A 9,152-nucleotide genomic window follows, 5' to 3' on the forward strand; every position below is an offset into this window, starting at 1 on the left:
GACTCCTTCAGGAGTAACATAAGTGGGTAAAGTCAGGGCCGAACTGGGCCATTTCCTCATCCAATCTCTCTGAGATATGTGGACAGAACCAAGTCTCAGCCTAAAGGACAGTAGTCTGTCTCCATTCTTGTTCTTTGGGATTTTTTCATCATCGAATAAAAGGATATGTACATTGGGGCAATCTTCTCGAGATACAATATTCCAGTTGCACCCATGTGATGATGACAGCGCCCCTCAGGGAGGGAGCAGACAGATGGGGAGCAGGGAATTCTGAAAACCAAACAGGTGACAGAGATGCTAAGCCTTTCCTTCACGGTACTGACACCCCTCCTCAGGTGGCCTGCAGGCCAGGCATCTGCTGACCTTTACCACTTGAAGTCCTGGCTGCTGGCCAGCTGCCCTGCTCCTCCTCCCGCCGCCCCCCAGCCATTCCTGGTACAGCTCCTGCACATGGGCGCTGGCCTCCGGGACCACACCAGGATGGCAGCATAGATGCCTTACATCTGCCACAGCAGTGCCCTGTCTTCACACCCATCATCCACCTGGGCCTGGCCCCTGATGCTTAGGCATCCCCAGGACCTCCACGAAGAGGCAGGGGATCTTGCCACTCTTCAGCTCAGGACCACGTTCTGGATGTTCCGAAAGTCGTAAGCACCCGCAAAGCGTAGCAGAACCTCTCCGTCCCTTTCAAGGGTGACCTCCTGGAAGTCTTTGTTCCTCAGGGTGCAGTAGGTGAGCACCCCCACGTCCTTGTTGAACAGCTCCTTGGCCATTGGCCATGTGCCTGAAGATGTGTTCCAAGTACCTGTTGGAGCTGGCACCCTCGTGGAGTCTCACCTTCTCTTTCATGTCTCCAAGCAGAGTGTCCACGGTGGTGGCGTTCAAGGCGAGGTCACTTTGCTCCATTATCTGGACAGTTTCACCTGAGGCTAACACGCAGTCAGCCCCCGGGAATTCTGCAAAGCTGTGGGACCATCTTCTCAAAGGGCCTCTAGTTTCTTGTCATAACACGGGGCCACAATGACGTGGAAAATCTTGTCTGGGGACAGGTTCTGCCGTCTGGTGAAGTAATCCTTCACCAGAGAGCCCATGATCTGTTGGGGAGACTTGGCCGTGCAGAGGTGGGGGTGATGGGGTGACCCAGCACACGCTCTGCATATATGTCTCAGCCGGGCAGGTGGAAGTCAGCATGGGTAGCCAGGGCTCTTCCTCATGGTGCCGGCAGTACCAATGCACAAATTCCTTCTGACTCTCCAGGATGCTGAAGTCCACAGCTATCTTCATGTCAAAGACAGTGCGCCCCTAGGCTTTTGAGGAAGCCACAGAGCCTTCTGGATGCATCAGTGACACTGAGGCTGAATTTAGCAGCAAAATAAGGCAGAGACTGAGGACATGCGGACACTGCCAGCACCTTGTGCTGTGAGGTATCACATTTCTTATTAAGGTTCAGAACACGGAAGAAGTCCTTGTTGTTCTGTTGAGAAACTTGGATTCCTTCCTCTGCAGTCACACCACTGTCACACGCTAGGCAGTCACTCAGAAATATATTGGCATAGGCCAGCTTATAGAATTCTCCCTTCTCTCCGTTCTCCTGAGCCGGATTCTGGACATTGACTGCGGCATTCTCTTGGTAATCGGTTTTTGTTTCTTTACTGGTCGCCCCTGGCCCTGCTGGCGGATGCTTTTATATCCTTTCTTCCTTGTGGAGCATCTAGGGAGGGGAAGCGGCTGAGGTGCCCAAGGCCGAGTTCCAGGAGGTCATCAGCGCTGTCAGGATTGTGCCAGCGGCACTGGTCCGTTGGTGCCTGGCCCGTTCTCTGGAGATTGAACCTGCAGAACTACTGAGGGAGTGAGTGGCTGCCCCCGGGGTGGTGGGCCTCCTGACAGGGTCGTCAGGACCCATGCTCCTGATGTGGGTGCGCAATGACCACCAGGGGGCAGGTCCTGCATTGAGTGTCTGCCCCCTGGTGGTCAGTGCACTTCAGAGCAACTGGTTCACCAGCCGTTCCGATCATTCCGCTGTTCGGCTGCTGGGCTTTTATTATATAGGATAGATAATTCAAATGTTTAACACATTTTTTATACATTATAAACAATTGTTAAGTTTACATCACTTATAATTACTTTAAAATTTCAATTTTCTTTGGCTGGTTTACTCTGTGAATTTACTATTATAACTGAATAATAAAATTTTACATTATTGGTTAATTGCATTTAAAAGCAATAAATTGCTTCTGTGCAATTTTTCTCCTTAAAACAGTATTTTGAATAGCTTAGCTGGTTGATTAAAATCAATATTTCTTTCTAGTTCTAGAAAATTAGCAAGGCTTAAAAATCTATGTGTAGATTGGTATTACTATAGATATATAAAAATAAAACAATATATATTGACCAAATCTTCTCAGGAATCATATGTAAGTGATATTTATATATATGATCTTCCCTGTCACCTAAGCTTTATATTTTTAATATGACAAATTCTTATCCTTGAAATAAAATTTTCATAGATGTTACAGCTAATAAATTTTAGTTTGTATGAAACATTAATTTCAGTGTTTGTTAAATAAAGTTGCTTAAATAAAAAGCCTGTGTTAGACAGTTCATTGGGCACAAGGAGGCAGGACCACATGATTTTGGCAATGGCCTAAATGGTAAAACTAGTCAGGGCCAGAGACATCCCATCATTGGTATGAAAGCCTTTCTGCAACTCCCAGGATGTGGGCTCAGTGGCTGTCTTCACCATGCTATTCTACCAGGTGGAACATTTCCAGTGCTCACCATTGCTTACTTTTACTTTCAACCTTCGTACTGGCCTATGATGCTTTGATACAGAGCATCATGGATAAAAGTTAATATTTCTTACTTCTGAGATGGTATTTATAACAATATAATATTTGTTACAGAGTAGTTAAGTGGCATTCAATGAATATGTCTCCACTCATAGATGACTTTGGGAAAACTGTATTATTTGGCTCTAATATGCCTTTTTATAAAATCCTCACTAATTGTCTTAAAAAATCTTAACTGACAAACAATAAGGACAATTGTCATTCTGCAGTCACCAGTATCACCCATGGTTTTTCTTTCATGACTCCCAACTAGAAAGTTCAAATATTAGTGTTCATGATTCTTTACCTAACCCAAAATTCAGAATTAATCATAATCATCAACTTATTCACAAACCCTAATAATAAAGAAACAGTGATAATTACTATTTTAATTGATCTTTAAATGACTTAGACAACTCTTTCAAATTGAGATATTATTCTTTATGTTCTACTTGTTTGATTTTTGAAGGTTTCCCAAAGCTATCTGGGAAGCTGGAATATGAATTATTAACAGTCATCTTGGGAGATTATAATTGAGGCAGGTCCATTCAATTCTTTCAACTTTAACTTGAGAAAAAAAACCCACACAAAATAAGTGCCAGAGAAGACAAATGAAACTCAAATCCCAGTTCTATCACTTTCTAGTTGTGAAATAATGAGGCCTGTATTGTCTTGATTCTAATAGGTCTTAACTCACAGAAATCTCTTAGCCCTGTGGTCGGCAAACTGCGGCTTGCGAGCCACATGCAGCTCTTTGGCCACTTGGGTGTGGCTCTTCCTAAGCCTTAGGAGTGTCCTAATTAAGTTAATAACAATGTACCTACCTATATAGTTTAAGTTTAAAAAATTAGGCTCTCAAAAAAAATTTCAACCATTGTACTGTTGATATTTGGTTCTGTTAACTAATGAGTTTGCCGACCACTGTCCTAGCCCTATTTACCCATCTGTAAAATGTGATAAAATTTCTTATTTCATAGTTTTTGAGATTTAAGTGTGAAGTCATTGTAAAGTTACATTTCATTTCATAGGTTCCTTAATAAATGGTAGCAATTTTTAGTACTGTTGTTAATTGTAATAAAATATAACCCAATTATATGTCAAAAATACAATTCCAGTAGGTGTTTCCCATAAAAACACTATAACATATGTTGCCTTGAATTACATGCACTTGTGAATTTTCCAGGCTAGATAAGCTGAGTGGACATTTAATTCTCCACCTCCCTCCGATCCCCTTATTCTGATACCTAGCACAGTGGTAGATGCTCCTTAAAGAGATGTTGATTGAATTGTTCAAATAATTATATCATGGGTGATCTTCTCATAAGAAAGAAGAAGGTTGACCAGATTAAATCATTCCTTTTATTTCTTACTAGTGTCCTGGTGCACAGATTTGTGTACATTGAAAGGAAATTAATTAGAAGAAATATTTTAATATCACTATTCACCTTTCTCTATGATAGAAGTCTCAACCAAATTCATGATCAACAATGACAGGTCAAAACACATGCATGTGATTGGTGCCAGTGACAGCTTAATATGTATTGGCATGCGCGAGTCAACTTAGCCATATATATATCTACACTAATAGAAGACAAACATGCAAATTGACCGTACCTTCATTACACCTTACGCCATGCCCACCAGCCAATCAGAGCGACTATATGCAAATTAACCCAACCAAGTTGGCGGCCGGCAGCCACGGAGTTGGAGCGAGCAGGAGGCTTGGTTGCCCCAATGATGGAGGAAGCCAACTTCCCACCAGATGTGGCGGCTCTGAGCGCCACTCAAGGCAACAAAGTTTCAATTATAGAAGGTAAATAAATTCCAGAATAAAAAAAAGAAAAAAAGGAGAGGCTGGGAGCTTCCATCACCAAGTGGGGGGGGGAGGGGGTTTGCCAGCCTGAAAACGGCCCTCAGCCCCTCACTCAGACTGGCCAGGCACCCCAGTGGGGATACCCCCACCCTGAAGGGGGTGTGACCAGCCTGCAAAAAGCCATCAGCCCCTCGCCCTGACTGGCCAGGCACCCCAGTGGGGACCCCCACCCTGAAGGGGGTGTGACCAGTCTGCAAACAGCCATCATCCCCTCACCCAGGCTGGCCAGGCACCCCAGCAGGACCCCCACCTGATCTGGGACACCCTTCAGGGCAAACCAGCCGGCCCCCACCCGTGCACCAGGCCTCTATTCTATGTAATAAAAGAGTAATATGCAAACTAACCCTTACAGCAGAACCACTGGGAATGACTGGTCACTATGACACACACTGACCATCAGGGGACAGACGCTCAATGTAGGAGTTGCCCCCTGGTGGTCAGTGCACTCCCATAGGGGGAGCTCTTTTCAGCCACAAGCCAGGCTGATGGCTGCCAGCAAAACAGTGGCGATGGGAAATTCTCCTGCCTCAGCAGCGCTAAGGATGTCCGACTGCAGCTTAGGCCTGCTCCCCGCTGGCAAGTGGACATCTTCCAAGGGCTCCCGGGCTCCTATAGGGATGTCTGATTGCCAGCTTAGGCCAAATCCCCCAGGGAGTTAGCCTAAGGCAGCAGGTGGTCATCCCCCGAGGGGTTCCAGACTGCGAGCGGGCACAGGCTGGGCTGAGGGACCGCCCCCCCGCCACCCACGCCAGTACACAAATTTTTGTGCACTGGGCCTCTAGTGTGTGTGTGTGTGTGTGTGTGTGTGTGTGTGTGTGTGTATAAACTTGTTTCATTAGACCTGCTTTCTGATTTAGCTAAACTTTTTCCAGCCCAGTAAATATCAACACAAAGCAGATTTTTATTGTAGATCATGCAGGGAGAGCATAGGGTAAAATATTTAGCTGCAGCAGTGTTTGACTATATTCTGCACAGTGAGAAAACCTGAAGTCATTTTCAAGTTCCACAACTTCTTACTTCTTTTCAGTTGGATCAAGTTTCTAAACTTTCTAAATCTCCATTGTCTTGCTAATGAAAAGAAAATAGAATCCTACCAAGTCTCCTATCTACCTGCTCCAGGACATCTGTGAGGATCAAATGAGATGAGTCATGGGAAAACGCTTCACAAACATTTGGTTAAACTGTAAAATGTTTGCATCTGGCTATAAAGAAAGTCATATTCCTGGCCAGGCACCCCAGTGGGGACCCCCACCCTGAAACTCCAAGGAGGCTAGTCACTAGACTAGGGAGAGAAAACTGGGAGTTGCTATATGACATCATTACCAGGCACCCATAGCAACTGTTTCTGGGCTGGGCTTGGCTGTGGTACACATTTCGTGTCATGGGTCCTTGGCAGCGTTGGCTGTGATTTGGTGGGGAGTCGCTCCAGGGTGGTGGTGGGGCCTGTGTCCCACTTGGGGGAAGCCGAGTGTTGGTTTGTTGGCACCAGGTCTGTGGTGCCGCTTATTTTTAAATGGCCAGTGGGCATCATGGCAGCTCCTGTGTTGAGCACCTGCTCCCCTGATGGTCAGTGCCTGTCATAGCTACTGGTCAGAGGGAAGGACAGATACTGAGCCTTTTATATATATAGATTCAGTCTGTTAGTCTTGTAAAAGCACAGCCTAAATAATATAATAATTTTTTAAAAGTTATGCCATAAATAACCTTACTTTTGTAGCTATCATTCAGGCTGCTCTGAAATAAAGAACCAAAGGGACCTTAGTATTAAGATAAAGTGAAATAAAACTGCAGCATGAACCATCAGGGCAGTTAAATAAAAGAGCAAGCCTGGGGTCGGGAGCTTAGGTTGGAATTATGGCTCTAAAATAGTGATCGTTGTGGATGTCTCCAATCACTTACCCTGCCCCGGGTTGTGTGTATTCTTGGTAAAATTAGGACAATGGATGAGTCATGGGCCAAAGTCTTACTCAGCCCCAATTTGGCAGTTTTAGTTATGAATAAGAAAACCCCAAAACATGTGAATTTTAAACCCTTAATATGTGAACAAAGTTACAGCAACAAAACCTTTTGCAACTGAGATTTCTGGGGAAATTTATCCAATTAAATGACCACAGACAGTCCTCATTTATGCCTCAATCGTGGTGTCTCATCTGGTTTAGCATTTTGCCTGGATTTGTTTTAATTCAATTTAATTAGCAAGTGAAGTATATCTCCATTATAGCTTCTGCACAGTCTTATCTAGTAGTGTGTATGATACCTGTGCTCTGGGGAGAGATTTCACTTTTGTTGCATAAATAAATATGAAAAAGAACCAACAATAACCTGTCTATTTTCCCAAGAGAACTAGAGGCAAGGCAATGGAACCCTCTTCTCTTGACCAGCAGTGCAGGAGCTTGCTCACCTTTTAAATAAGTGCTTTCTGATTTGTGTGAAGTCTTGGCTAGTAGTAGGATAACACACCCTCTGTCATCCACTTGAAGTGCAAGCCAGCTGTGCTATCTTCTAAGACCTGCCAGACACAAAAGCTACCAGGGTGCTTCTTGGCAGGGTCAGTGGAAACATAGTTATGTTAAGGGTGCATAAAATATGTGAGTGAAATAGAGGCTAAGCAGTCTTGCCCTAGAATGCATTGTCTGAAAGCTTTTGCTACAGTGCTTTTACCAGTTTTTACATGGTGAAAGTCTCAAGCCTGTTCATTTTCTTGTTTGGTGACACTATACTATCTTGGTTTTGTTATATTTTATTTTTAAGTAAACATTTATTTTGAGGTAGACTTACATTTATAGAAAAGTTGTAAAGTTAGTACAGAAAGTTTGCAGATAGATACAACCAACTCAAGTTATCCCTATTATCAATAAGTTGTATTGTATATAAGACATTTCTCACAATTAATGAACTCATATTAACACTTTGTTTTAATTAAAATCTATACTTTAGTATTTTCTTAGTTTTTAAATAATGTATTTTTCCCCCCAAGATCCTTTCTGGGATATCATTATACATTATCATCCTGTCTCAGTCTTTTCTTGGCTGTGATGGTTTCTTGTACTGTTTTTGTTTTGATGGCCATGATGTTTTTTTCAAAAGTACCAGGTACTAATATTCTGCAGAATGTTCCTTAATTGGAATGTATTTGATGTCATTTTCTCCTGATTAGATCAGGGGTATGGGATTGTAAGATGAATACTGTAATGTGTTATTTTCATAACATCATATAGATTAAGTATTATCAACATGACTTTTTTTCTGTTAATTATAATCATGAGATAGCTTATGTCAGGTTTATCCATTGTACAGTTTCTCTTCTTTCTCCCTTTGTATTCTGTTCTCTGTGGAAAAAAAGTACTATGTACAGTACACACTTAAAAAGTGAAAAGCTATGTTCTACCATCTTGATGACAGAGTATATCAATTCTGGGTGATTCTTCTGCATGGGAGACTCATCAGTTTTCCCCCACTTAGTTATTATTTATTCATTTAAGTCAGTATTAGCTCATGAATATTCAATTTATATGATGACTTATAATTCAACACTACTTTTTTTACTTACCATAGTTGTGTTGAATTCTATCTTTGGCCATTGAGATCTTTCCCCTCTATGGATAGCACTCTCATTTTGTTTATTTTGAGTGTTTCCTTACTTTCTGGCACTACAAGGTCATCCTATATATTATTTCCTAGGCCAGTATTGGAATCAAAGAGTTCTGATTCCTTATGTTGGAAAATAGTATTAGAAATCGAGATCTAGGTGCTACATGTGTTCATTCCTCCTGCAGTATCACTGCTTCTAGGCATTCTCAGAGGACAGAACAAGGAAATATATGTTTGGATACTAACATATACACATATACATATCTGTAAGTACTTATAAACATTATAATTTTTTTTTGTGTGTGTGTGTGTTTTCATCTGAATCTATACTAAGATAAACATGGATACATATTGATGTTTTTAACTCTAATCCATAACCATATAGATCATTTTCCTTGATTGTCTCTTACTTCCCAATTTAGCAGTACAACATCTGGCTCCCACCATTCACCATGAATTTACTTAATTTTAAGTTCATTATACAGATATAGTGACTTCAAATTATTAGTTCACTAGAGGCCCGGTGCACAAAATTTGTGCACTGGGGGGGGGGGTGTTCCTCAGCCCAGCCTGCACCTGCTCCAGTCTGGACCCCTCGAGGGATGTCCGACTGCCCATTTATGCCTGATCCCTGTGGCCTAAATGGGCAGTCAGACATCCCTCTCACAATTCAGGACTTCTGGCTCCCAACTGCTCGCCTGCCTGCCTGCCTGATTGCCCCTAACCACTCCCCTGCCAATCCAATCAATGCCTAACAGCTCACCTGCCATCTAGATTGCCCCCAATGGCCTTGCCCTGCCATCCTGGTCGCTCCCAACTGCCCCCCCCCCGCCAGCCTGGCCAACCCCAACTGCCCCCCC

General features: G+C 43.1%; 1 pseudogene across 1 annotated transcript; it reads right to left on the reverse strand.

Moving 5' to 3' along the window:
* Positions 1-497: 497 nt before the first annotated feature.
* LOC308535816 (nuclear prelamin A recognition factor-like) lies at positions 498-8,282 on the reverse strand (annotated as a pseudogene). Its single transcript has 2 exons — positions 8,252-8,282; positions 498-1,668 (listed from the first exon to the last, which is right to left on the reverse strand). The product of its transcript is annotated as a nuclear prelamin A recognition factor-like (transcript).
* Between the last annotated feature and the right edge of the window lie 870 nt (positions 8,283-9,152).

This window comes from Myotis nattereri (assembly GCF_964212035.1).
Source record: "Myotis nattereri genome assembly, chromosome: 1".
Classification (NCBI taxonomy): Eukaryota; Metazoa; Chordata; class Mammalia; order Chiroptera; family Vespertilionidae; genus Myotis; species Myotis nattereri.